We start from the raw sequence: 14,014 nt of genomic DNA on the forward strand, positions 1-14,014 counted from the left end.
CAAGCTCTCTTGAAAATGTCAGAAGTTTCCTCTTCTCTCTCATTTCTTTCCTTTCTGCTTTTATCATAACTTTTACTCTTTATAGTATTTTAAGGGATTCTATCCTATGATATAAGGGGATATGCGTGTTTTTATGCTTGAACCTTTTGCCTCTTCTGTTGTTCCACTTGGTTACGACTGGGACAAGCCCCATAGAAAGGGGAGGCAGATAAGACACCCTTTTTTTGGTTTTGAATATACTGCTTTAGCCTTCATGATTTAAACAACTAATCAAACATTTTTGTTTTAAGCTCAAATGACATCAGATTTTGTTTCAAAGAACTGAATCATCTGCTTCTCAAGCACAACCAATCTACTACCAGGAAAATCAGGTATTCACCTGCTACACTTTTGTGTACACTCTACTTATCAATCACACATCTTCACATGGTTTCAGGTCTCAGCTTTGACTTAGACTTTTAGCTGTAGACTTGCAAAATTTTTTCATCTATCAACTTCCAACCGGTAAACTGAAATGATGCTACTTCTCCTCTGGATTTTCTGCCACCACTTTTAAAATAGAGCTGCAGGATTGATGCTTGTTACGGTTTTAAAGCCAGTTTCCTGAAACTTTTTTGGAATTGCATTCTGTGCTTATTTTCCTTAGTAAGCTATGATTTATTGGCCAATTTTAACCCAGTTTGACAGAAGGATAGAGATACCAAAAAGACGAAGTTTCTACAAGCTCTGTGAAAAATCAGTAGGAGTCTGAAAAACTGATATAGGGAAAACACCCATGTTAAGTGTTTCCAACATGAAAAGGCAAGCGTGACATCAATAGTTAGCTGTGTCTTCTGAGTGGCCAACATGAATGCATATACTTGTTAACCAGGCAAAAGATGTACTCACTCACGCACTTGGAGTCCCTGACACTAACAAGAATCACAGAGGTACTGGGGCTCAGTTTTTAACTAGAATATTTTCCCCATTCTGTCATCAAATCAGTAACAGAAGTAAAAAATAATACTTGATATGCTCCACATACTGTAGGAGCTACTCCAGGAATAGACCATTGTGCATTTAACTTTAATACAGATACTATTTCCCCTTCTTGCTTATACGAATATGATAGTCCAATCACAGTAATTCATAACTTTTTCTCCCTAATAGGCCCATTAGAACTAATATTCTGTCAAGACAGGAATTAGAATGCTTTTGACATAATGTTTTTGGCAGAACAGCTTGGGCTGTTTCTTCTCACCTTTGGAGGCTTTTAAACTGCTTAATAAGTTATTTCAAAGTTTTCCTTGTTATCGACATTAGCCTGAGTTGTTCAGAATTTTAGAGCTTCCTTCCTCTGCTTCTGTAAGTGTGCCAGATGACTTCCATTCATGTAGAGTCCTATGGACCCTATGATCATTTTGAAACACTAAGAATCCAGGGAGTTTTTCAGATAACTCCACAACCAGCCTACTATAAATTTCATCACATTATCCCAATTTAGATGTGTAGTTTATTTAAATATTCTAGACCTATTATTTACATTGCATTAATAGTTAATGGAAACTGCTTTATGATCATGCTGGTGACCACATGATCACCAATAAGTTAAAAATTAGAAAGTAAAGGCATTAAACATTTCAGCCTCATTTATTTCACCCATTATTTATTTCACCCATTATTTCCTTATTCACTTGGTTAGGCACTGGAGCCATACCTTCCTTTAGCTTTCCCTGTTTTCAAATGTGATTTCAGAGTATTTCTAGAATCCTTAATATTCCTTAACTTGTCCAAACATTCTTATGTTACTATTTTATATCCATTCCTAATATCTTCTTCCATGTTCTTGTACAATTCTGTTTCGATTTTCAGGTCACTGAAAAGGCCCTGGTAAATACATGTTTGGTATGTTGCTCTCCTTCTCAGCACCAAACAGACCATTACTGTGCCTTTAGGATGTTCCCTTTTCAAAACTGCCATCTGTCTAACCTATGTTCTTTTACTCCCAGTGAGATCTTTTCCTCAAGGAATTCTTCATATACCAGCTAACAGATACTAACTTCAACTAATAATATTAACTTCATAGATTTTTTTAATCCAAATTTCTACTGTTCTAAAGATTTTCTTTCTCTAGGTATGCTATCTTTGTTTTCACAATCACTTTCATCCTAACTACTAACCTGTTCAATTGCAACTAGTTCCTCAGAAGTGAGTCTAAAATAGCTTCATCCTCAGTGTTATTCCCAAAAGCAGAACCACCCACATTCTTCATGTGCACGTTGCTTAACCCTGCAATACAGAAGTCCTTTTTGTGTATTCAGAGAGCTTGCAACAGCAACCAAGTTTGCCCATGACAAAGCCACACTATTGAACACATCACAAAATTCTTTGCATACCTTTATCAACACCTGTTGGCTGTCCAAGCCCCTTTTTCAAAAAACAGAGCTGTTCAAATCAAAATCCAAGATGTGATATGAAAACAAAGACCAAAACTACTTACGGTAATAAAGATGATTATTTCTCACAACATAAGGTGAGAAAAGAAAACAGAAATTACAGCACTGACATAAGACAGCATCTGCACTTAGTACAGTCTGTCCCTAAGCAGTCCTTCAGCAATGTGGAACTGTAACAAGGTCAGGGTGAACAAAAAAAAGGTGATAATTAAGTAATTAAGCACCATCTTGCTCTTCAACCCGTGATCTGCTTGACGTACTCAGTAAGACTAACACATTACATCCTATGACATACAGAATCTCACGGCAGCTTCCAGTAGTGTTGACAGCAGAGCACTCAGTTCCATATGCAGAAAGTGAAGCAATATTAATTGTAAAGCACAACTGGGGCATAACTGCACAGCCAACTGCCTGTACCTGATGCAAACCATGAAACATTGAATAACTTATTTTGTCCTTTCTTTATAATCCCTTTCACGCAGGTACCTGATGCAAACCATGAAACATTGAATAACTTATTTTGTCCTTTCTTTATAATCCCTTTCACGCAGTTCAAATAAGCCCCTCATTTTCAATTTTTTCCCCACTAACAGTGGAAAAAACTACAGTGTTTTCAACAAAAGCAGGACACTGACACTCAAATTATGAATTAAGAGTTTACTACTTTGATGACTTCATTCTCAAGCTTCCTTCATGTAATCCACTCCTGAGAGAATGTTCTGAGACTGACCGTGTAACTTACACCTAGGCAAACTGTAAATGATAAAACGCTAACACTGTTTCACACAAGGAGATAATTACACTCTAACAGCATTCTGCGTCCACTGTGAATAGGCGTAAATAACTGAAAAAGATATGAGGTTATGGGAAGTTCAGTGAATAACTTTTTTTCGTATGAGTCCTTAGTCCTTTTAGTACTGAGAGGTTAAACAGACTGCATATCATCATGCCAAAAAATAATATTTAACATCAAGGTCTACTGTAAAAAGGCTAAAGGAAGATTATTTTTTTTTTTAATCATCATCATCTTTGTCTATTTACCTATAGGGTTTTTATTTATTTCATTAATAATGTCCTAAGAAGAGTGGACATAGTAACACCTCTCAATCAAACCCTGGTGTTATCACTTTTTCCAGTTTTTTACCTGGTGACGCATCAATTCTATATCACAAAAAGAATTAAGATTCTCCTGTCCATTTCTTTGTCTCATCAAGGCACAGAAAGTTGCACACGTTTGTTGTTTTGAACAGGGCTAGTCAAGCTTGCGTTAGCACCCCTTACCCTACTGCAGACCCCCCTTGTTTAAAGAACTTTGAAGGGGCAGCCAGCCATCCTTCTGGTAGTGGCAGGGAGGTGCTTTCAGGGAGTGCTGTACCTCCCACCTTGTGCTGCAGATCCATCCCCTGGCTCCAGGAGTGCGAGAACCGACACAAGAAATGATGGGGCTCACACTTCCACATGCAACTGCTTACCACCTCATACCAGCTGAAGAATTAATGAATTAAATGCATTCATTGCATCAGTACAGTACCATTCGAGAGCAGTACCCTCCTAATCTGGACAAGGTCTTTGAGAATAACTCCCTGTAAAACAGGGGGTCATGCAGAACTAGGCCTAAACAAATGGGTTTGTCTACTGAAGCATTTTATTTGCACTTTGACCAAGCTAATTTAATATTTTGGGAAGGATACATTTGCAAAGTTTATCTTATTTCTATATAGCTCAGTTACCACCACAAGGTACCGTACTGTAGAAGATCGCTACGCATTTGCGGGAGCTTCAGATTGCCAGGTCTACACACCCTGCTTCCAGCACAGGCAGAAGTGAGGATTCTGACACACCATCAGCTCCAGGGTGCAATTGAGATCCTGACTTGGGCAATTAAATTAAATGCCATCAGTTAAAAGATTACTCCTCTCAGCATGCAGCAACAGGATGAAAATTAAGTACATCAAATACTAAGACAACTAATGTGTTGTTCTACAACTGAAAACAAAAGGCTGATAATCACTGCGGCTCAAGCAAGTCATTTCCACAAAGCCTAACCCAGCAAAACTGCTTCTGCAAGACCCACCAGCAGAACAGCTGAGCAGGAGTATTAATTTCCAAGTTGAGTTAATGGTCTAGCAACTGAGGAAAAAAGGCAGATTCAGAAGAATGAAGCAAATTCACTGATATGATTTTGCTTTAGGGGGGGTAGGAGCTGGTCATGACAAAATCAGAGAACCATCTAGTTTGGAAAGGACTTCTGCATGTCCCCTGCTTCAGCCCCCTGCTGAAAGCACTGTCACTTCAAGCTGAGTGAGCACTAGAGGGGGATACCAATCGCAGGCCCACAGGTAACTTTTCTCCAGGCTCCCAGTGAAAATCTGGCACCATCTCTGAGAAAGGAGGTTAAGGAACTGTTCACCTTTTCCCCATTTTGTATTGCCCAATGTGTGGTGGCAGTTTTAGCTAGCATACTTGAAGAATATTTATCAAATCATCTAAACTAGGATGTTTAGATCCTAAATCATCTAAACAGAGATCTTTAATTATGTCTTTAATTAGGATTGGACACACACTATGTGATCTGTAGTATGACTGGTCCAAGCAACTTTTTATAATGATATTTCTTGAGCAATTACTGTCTTTTGGGACTGATAACTTCAAAAACAATTACCAAAAACTCTTAGAGAAAGCAGTGTTTTCTGCACACGTTTTTCATATTAAGCTATTCATTAAAACAGCTGGGGCAAGCAGGGAGAAAGCATAAGCACAGGCAAGGGCAATTTAGCATATTGTTTTATTCAGTGTAAACACAAGGTTTTTTGAGGCATTTACTCAGCTGTAATTATTCTGATCTTGTATTGAGAAAGCATGTGTAGGAAATGTTTTTTCAATCAAATGATCAAGAAAGATAATCCAAAGTGCTCTACATCCAATGTTGCAATTAATTCTCTTAAGCTTTAGCTTTATTCTCCTTAAAAGCACTGTGAATTTCTGTGAACTATACCTCATCCTGCTGTAGGTATTATTTTGTATATCACCACTGGAGCATGATAAAGCATTGATTCAGTTATGTGTAATGCTGAGAATGATATTAAAACACAGCTAATGCTTTCTTTGCATTTAAATAAATTGTATTGACCAAGATGCTGTTTTTCAGTAGGCAGTACACCTACAAAAATCTGGAGCATTTGGAGCATACTTTTAAAAACATAGGCAGTAAAAGTCAAAATATGCCTACAGCAAAATTTTGCCACAATGTTTATTAATTAGAAAAGCAAGATCTGATATATGATTTGGGTATACACACCATGTGTCTTTCAATATGTCACAGCAGACAGAACATTTTATAACCAGCTTGCCTTTCATAAAGTAAAACTTTAATAAGATAATGGGCATGCCACTGTGTACATTACTAGAGAATGATAAATGCATTTAATCAAACTGCTCAACTTTTATGACACTATTAACATCATGAGATGTGCATGTAAATAGATACATATGAAGATATGTTCCTTCTAGGAGGTCAATTTATGTTTTCAGATGCTGCACCTACAGCTGAACACTAAACTCCTTTTCAAACATTAAATTTCATTTGGAACAAGTAGACCACTCTGTTTTAAATTGTTGACCTTAAATAGCTGATCATTAAAGTGTCAGCCATTTGTCTGAAAATACTAAAATGGATTTTGGATGGCTTCCAGAATCTCAAAGAATTATGTGTCAATGTAAAATGGATTCTGTATTTTTTTCAGTGATGAGTCCAGCCTGTCAATTTCATTATTTCTCTTATTGCTGTGTACCCAAGATATACATTACGCTTTGGAAACCTAAAGGTCAGCTTTAGGTGGTGCCAATTACACAGATAATTCACAGTGCTGTACCTTCCCATTTGTTCTGTTATTTCTGCTGGCAATGTTAAAAATGAGTAACACTTACTGCTCTGTCCAATATTGAGTTTCTGATTCACCCTGACAGGATACCATTAGCAGTTATTCAGACTTTAGCTGGACACTAAATTTCGTTATATTATCTTTTAAGGTAATACTGAATAATACCGAACAAATTCATTAGAGTATTGCATGCAACTCAGTTTCCTCTGATGTGAATGGAAGTCAAAAATGTGCAAGAAACCTCAACAAGACATAAAGCTCTTGTTCTGGAGAAAGAATATTTAAACAGGAAAAGTCAGTTTAAAAATAATAATTAGGAGCTGCCTGTGTTATTTAAGCAACTAAGAAAATCTATGCTAACAAAGACATCTATAAAGATTTTGTTTTGTTGATTTTGCAGGGGGGGGTGAGGGTTCAAGCCCTCTTGAGCAGCATATCCAACTGAAAACATCTGACAATCAGAAAAAAATTTGGTCATGTAATCAACGATGCAAAAGCATCCTACCAGACACAATACTGTTGTGTCAGATGCACTGCAAGTGCAAATTAATTGTTACAATATCCTAAATATTGTATCACATCATAAAGGAACTATTTCACACAGTAAAATTACAAAGCAAGAATCTTAATCTCTACGCTGTCAGAAGGCTTTCCAGTTATATGAGAAAAAGGGTGGGGGACTTTTGGGAAAAAAAAAAATAGGAGAATGGTCTGTTTAACTTTTGGCATCCTCCTAAGTATTGACATATTTAAAAAAACAAACAAACCCCACAAAATGTAAAATTACATTTAGAAGTAAGATTCAGGATCAAAAAACAGCCAGGCACGTGCTTTAGGCACTGAGATACACAGTATAAAAAGAAGGCTTAGAAACTTTTCTCAATTCTCATCCTCTAACACCCAAAATAATTTTCTTCACAGCTTGTTGAAAATTCTGAAAAAAAGAATGCTTCTCTGTTACCTGAAATTGCTTTTACTTATAAGTCATACAAAAATATCCTGTTTTTACAGAAATTAACACAAATTAGATATCTGTATGGAATACTCCTGACTTCCAGGCAATGTAAAAGACAATTTTTGAAGAGTAACTAAACTTGTTCATACAAACAATAATGCATCATATCATGTCTAGGTGCAGTCCTGAATGCATTATGTCAAAGCAATTGCTTTCTTTTTTTAGTTTTAAAGAAAGGAAACAAACATCCCTTCTTCAATAATGGGTTTAATGAAAGAACTGGTACAACCCACAAATCTTTTTAGCCTTTATGAAAAGCAACTGATGGTCTGTTTCCATACGCATTATTTTTGTAACACACATTAAATTGGGGGCATACGTACTAATTTATAGGTATGCATAAATTTTTCCATCCTGCCAAATACACAGACTGTTGATGCACCTGTTGACACCAATAAGATGACTCCAGCAATGCACAATCAGGTTATTAGGTATTAAAGTTTGTAAGAATCTAAAACTCTAGGCAACTACCTATTTTTCAGCTCTTTTAATTCTCATAAATCTACAAAGGCAGGTTTACAGCTAACTCATCCTTTAGTGTCCCAACTTCTGTCCCAACAGCTAGACACCAACATAATTTTGACATGCAAAGAAGAGTAATTTCAAAGTATAGTTAACAACAATCAAGTGTTTCCGAAGCTTCTTTACAAATACACTTCTATCAGGATGTTTACTTCACTACACAGGTTACCAGGAATGATTTGTGAACAACAGCTGGCAAGACATTTCTGTAAACAAGGGTTAACTTCACAGCTTTGTGATTAGAGATGTGTGAATGACGTGCAGAAAAGCCAGTTAGAGGCTCAAAAGCTTGCAGTCATACTGATGTGTCCCGCTTTTGGCTGAGATAGAGTTAATTTTCTTCCTAGTAGCTGGTATAGCGCTGTGTTTTGGATTTAGCATGAGAATAATATTGATGACACACTGATGTTTTAATTACTGCTGAGCAGTGCTTACATAGAGTCAAGGCCTTTTCTGCCTCTCACCCCACCCCACCAGCGAGGAGGCTGGGGGGGCACAAGAAGCTGGGAGGGGACACAGCCGGGACAGCTGACCCCAACTGGCCAAAGGGACATTCCATACCATATGGCGTCATGCTCAGCATGTAAAGCTGGGGGAAAAGTGGGGCAGGGGTCTGCTGTTCAGGAACTGGCTGGGTATCAGTCAGTGGGTGGTGAGCAATTGCATTGTGCATCACTTGTTTTGTATATTCTTTTCTCATTATTTTCCCTTTCTTTTCTGTCCTATTAAATTGTCTTTATCTTAACCTACGAGTTTTACCTTTTTTTTTCGATTCTCTCCCCCATCCCGCTGGAGGGGAGTGAACAAAGGGCTGTTTGGTGTTTAGCTGCCAGCCGGGTTAAACCACAACATGATGAAATTAAAGCTATTTTACAAGAAGTGCTTACTTATGCTGACAATTGGCAGAAAGACTGGACAAGTAATGTGCAGTGAGAAAGCATGTATTTCATTAGCGTTGTACGTGGGCACCTGTACTGCCCACACATGTGGAGTGCTTTTCAGTATATCAATTTTCTTCCTCATGAACTACAACTCAGCTTGCAAAAAGTGCATGAGATGCTAATAACAGAAGGAAGTACGCAACCACCACATGAGCTTTTATGTTTTAAGTAATAACTGCATTACACAAAGCCACAGCAAAACATTAGTTCACTGACACCAGTTTCTCTGCATTCTTCCAATCAAATACAGACTCATTCTGAACTTGCTATGTACTCTTATGAAATTGTAAAGGTAAGATGTGGCTTCCAGAAAGGTGACAGAAAAACAATGCTATGTAAAACTGTGCAAGACCTTCCTTGATTTTCATCAGTTTTGCATTGCTGGAAACAAGGTAGCAAGACAGCAGGGGTATCTGATCAGTAGGGAAATAAATCTCTGTCATTTTTTAACAGTACAGTTCCCAGGATATCTGGGGAAGCAAATGGAGTCAAAATAAAACTGCAGCAAGTAGAGGGCAAGGAAAAAAAGTTGAATTAATTGAAATGTGCATTAAAAACCATGGCTTAGAAACTTTGATGGAAGAGACAATATTACTGCCTCTGGTTCTGGGAAGATGAAGCCAAGCAGCACATCAAGAGAACCCTGTCAGAAGTGAAACAGGGTTCCTGGAGGAGACCATGAAGAAAGCAAAAACATAAGGCCCACACACAGATCACATTATCTAGATATGCTGACCTCTCAGGATCCAACAAGATCTGGAAGAAGGCCTCTACCTCTTGTTGTAAGAAAAGGCAACCTTGCCTAGGTTTTTAATTCAGCAAAACAAGATTCTGCCTGAATCCTCATGAAAGCACAATAAAACTGTGTTTCTCCTAGCCTAACTTCTTTGGGTAGGAAAAAAGCAATGCAAATGTTTTCCTTAATTGAGAAAAATATATTTTATTACACAGCATGAAGATTTCTGTCTCAAGACTATTTTAAGAAGTGATTTAATTTCTAGCTTGCTTTCAAATCAGGATAATTTTTGAGTACGAAAATACAAAATTACTATAAGCACCAGTGACATCTGTAGCCCCACCTCTCCCCCCAATCTGAACAGCATATTTCCTCAACACTTTTGTAAACAAGTGTGTGCATGTGTACTGATCTTACATTTAAATCTTTTTCTCATTAACTATATTTGTATTTGCTACTTCAAAGCCTTTTAAGTTGCACAAAAAGGGGGGTGGAAAACCTTTCCTGGAGTGCCCCCCCAACAGTCTATGCCATAAGAAAGATTTTAGTTATACTGATCAGATCAGAAAAAGACATGGATTTCTCCCAATATATTAACTAGACACGTAGAGCCTTGTCCAGAAAACAGGTATGAGAGAGTTCATGCATTTCATCATTTCTCTGATCTTTTAATCCATATTCATGCCAACAGTCCCACTACAGAAAATGGGATCAGGGCCCTTAGGTAAGTAAAAAAAAAAATTAAAAAATTGTTTACTTGCTTGTATTAGGATTACTCACACAAGAAATGAGTTCCATTATTATAATCATAGCTAGTAATGTTCCTCGTGTGCTTCAGAATTTCTATGATCCAGCCTTGGACAACTGGATGAGCTGGGGATTTCCATAATCTTGTCATAAGAATCTACGCATAAGAGATTAGAAGGTGGTTCATCTTTGTTCAGTGAGAAGCTATAGTCCACTACCCCTGCCTCAGCATCATTCTGGAGAACAAAAAAAAAAATCACAATACCATAAGACAGCTTTATCTCTTTCTCTTGTTAGATTGGCATTAAGATGGCTATCTTCATAATGCTGTGGAATAATTGTGGAATTAAAGATTAACTTTCTCTTTCCCTTTACAGAATCTTACTTTTCCAACTTATCAGAAGGGTAGCACTAGTAGTGTTTTATTTTACTACATTTTACATTTACTACATTTTACTACCACAATTTTACATTTTAAATGTGCTATTAGCAATTAAAAAAAAAAATCCAAATTCCTAAATATTAAAGTAGGTTCCCTTTGTTCAGCTTGCTTATTGTATATACAGAAAGTTACTTGCCTTCTTTGTTGAGTGAATGTTTCTAAAAAATGTTTTGTCAAGTATTTTTGTCTCCCACATAAAAAAAATGCACCACCAGAGACAAGTTGTTACCCTGAAAACAGGAGATCTATTTGGATAAGCTCCCTTATATATGTTTATATATAGCTTTTTTCTTATTACTGACAAAATGGTAAGAATGTCAAGTTAGCTACAGATAGACATGGTTGTTGTTTTTTTCTTCCTGGTGCTACCACTCTATCAAAAGTTTTGCATTTTGACATTATAAACTAGTGTCTAAAAGCTTCCTCCTTTAGCCACTATCAAACTAAGTGTTGAATGGATCAATAAATATATAATAAATATTAAATCTTGAGCACTCATCTTCAAAATTCTTTGCAAAAGGTTTAATTCTTATACCTTCCTTTTCTCAGATGAACATGAATTATAATATAAAAATTGAATCACGGGCAGTACAGAACAAAACTTGGTGTAAGTATGCTACATGTGCAACGATCTGCTCTTTGCATCCTTTGGTCTTTGAGCAGAGATGGACAAACCTAGTTTTGCTCAGAGTCATTAGCAATCATTTCACCTGTGTGCACACATGAGAGAAGGGCATATGGTATAACTTATTCTCACTATATTCTAGTCTGTAAGGTTCATGGTCTCCTTATGCTGCCTCCCCATTGATTCCTGCTGTCCAGTGTTCCTATTTTCCCTCCACGTCTTAATGACCTGCTTTGGCATTAGCAGTATTCCGAGGTCATTAAAACTGTCAACCACTATGAAAAGTACAAAGGAAATTAGACAGCAAGAATCTGTTTTCAAATAATCTGATCTTGGATGTCATTCTATGATATGCAAAGAATTGGTTGACACAAACTTGGAGTCAGTACCGCTTTGAGAGCGCACAGAACATGCATGAGCTATTAAATGACTGGGTAAGGTCAAAGACAGTGCTTACCTCTAAGAAGTGAAATGAAAGCTCTTTCCCGATGAAAATACTGATGAGAAGGTAAAAGGGGGTCTAAAAATCTCTAGAAGATTATCAATTGATCAAAATGGATCAACTTGCTTAGTGTAGTTCTGTAGTTGCTGCTTGAGATCACTCAATAGTTTTAGTCACTTTGTTTTTAAAAGCAGAAAAGTGCAAATACTACCTTTTATGCAATAGCTTAAAACGCGTTAGGGAACTCTCCTAAGACGTATGACTTAGAACTAGAGATCTCTCACATCCTGCATGAACAGTTCAACTTCCCAGCTATCTTACTACATCAGGGTAAATCTGTCTCTCTTGCTAATATTATTAGTATGTCATACAAAGTTGAAAAGGTTTAAGTCAAAGAGCGAGCACACCACACTATCTTGGCGCAAAGACAGTGGTAAAACAGGATCTGAAAGCACAGAGGAAGTGCTGGTGAGAAGGGTATGTCTGAAAAACTTACAGATCTAGAAGAGTAATAAAAAAAAAAAAATCTAGGTTTTGATATGGTAGAGCACCACCTGCTCCAGCAGATAGTTTAGGATTACAAAGTACCAAGCACCGTCAAGTTTTGCTCTTACAATACTGAATGCATTTTTGGCCTGGCCAGGACAATCCCTTTAAAATATCATTAGCATCAATATAGGGAAAAGAAAAGAAAAAAAAGAAGAAAAAAAAAGTAGAACTTTATTGGCTTCATAAGCTTTAGCGACTTTTGGCAACATCTCAAATTTGGATTCCCCGGAGTCAGGACAACTCTTCGTATAAACTGCTAAGTTTCTAGATTATAACATAAACAGTAGCTTTACTAATTTTTTTTGGCTGTATGTCTCCATAACATATGAAGTCCAACGGGTATGCTTCTGTCTAAAAGTCAGTTATTTTCTTTTCATAGTTTATTTACAGAAGTCCCAGAGAACAAAAGTACGTTCTGTGCACTAGCCTGGAGGAAGTTAAAAAAAAAAATAAAATTAAAGCCTGAAGAGATGAGACAGTCCTGAAGGGCCCCTTAAGCTGATTTCATAACAGCAACCCAAATTATTAACTTCTACCGACTACTGCAAAGAAGTGGGTGAGATGAGAGACTGCTAAACACTAAAGCATTAGATAGGGCCTCCAAATTACGTGTGTACATATGTATTTTTTTCCAATGAAATAATATTTTTGTAGTTTGTAAATTTACATCTCATCTTGGAAACTGTCAGTGAGATGATTTTCAAGCAAGTTAAATCTGGGCCAAATAGAAGCCGATACTTTCTTTCAATCACCTGCTCCACAGGAAAAATACCTCACCAAATACCACAAGTCAGTGAAAGACATGTTGTAAGTATTTTACGGGTTTTGTTTTTTTTAAATATAGGTAATACTTAAGTCTTCCCATGACAGCCAACATTCCCAGTAGCTCTCATTTTACTTTAAATTAACAGAGATGAAAGTTTGGAAGCAGTCGATTTAATACCGGCATCGCTCCTCCAAAGGAGGGCAGGGAAGCAGGCCCAACCGGCCTTCCCGCCCGGCAGAAACCCGAGCGTGGCTTCGCGCCTGCACCGACCCCGCCGACCCCCGCGGCGGGAGGGCGCTGAGGCGGGCGGGGGGAGGGGAAGCGGCTCTGCCCACACGGCCGGGACACCCGCCCGAACAGAAGTTGCCTCTAGCGACATAAAACGGGTCCGAAGTGAGGAAAAAAATAATTAAAAAAACCCACCACCTTTTCACCACACAGCCGGTGGCACAAAGAAGGGACGACTCCGGCGTCAGGACGAGGTTCTACCTGCACGCCGTGACACGGCGACCTTTCCGTCTCCCCCGACATGCCCTGAAGCGCGGGGAAGCGCCGAGCGGCGACCGCCTTCGCCCCTCGCCGGCCCCGCCCGGCGCCGACGGCACCTGGGCGCCAACGCGGCGCCCGCCCCCGCGCCGCTGGCGGCTCCGCTCTCGGGGCGGGGGGGGAGCGGTGCCGCAGGCGGCCGGGCAGATAGCCGTCCCGCCTTGCCACGGCCCAGCTGCGGAAAGCAGAACGAAGTGAAGCCCATTTAGCGTCTGAGGGAAAAGGAAAGCGCCGTTGCTACAGTAGCCACCTCAGGTTTGTCGCTGCCCTCCTTCGCAAGTTAAAGGGTGGGCCCCGGCCCACCAGAAGGCCCCGGCCTCGCCCGGCCCTGGCCCTGATGCACCCGGAGCAAAAGCTGAGGTCGTCT

At 38.6% G+C, this 14,014-nt stretch overlaps 1 long non-coding RNA gene across 1 annotated transcript in view; it reads right to left on the reverse strand.

Moving 5' to 3' along the window:
• LOC140652004 (uncharacterized) overlaps positions 1-13,619 on the reverse strand; it is a 164,431-nt gene extending 150,812 nt beyond the window's left edge. The window contains exon 1 of the long non-coding RNA XR_012042626.1: positions 13,528-13,619. This is a non-coding gene — a long non-coding RNA (uncharacterized lncRNA). The remainder of the gene's footprint in view (positions 1-13,527) is intronic.
• Between the last annotated feature and the right edge of the window lie 395 nt (positions 13,620-14,014).

Source organism: Ciconia boyciana, chromosome 5 (genome assembly GCF_034638445.1).
Source record: "Ciconia boyciana chromosome 5, ASM3463844v1, whole genome shotgun sequence".
NCBI classification, from domain to species: Eukaryota; Metazoa; Chordata; class Aves; order Ciconiiformes; family Ciconiidae; genus Ciconia; species Ciconia boyciana.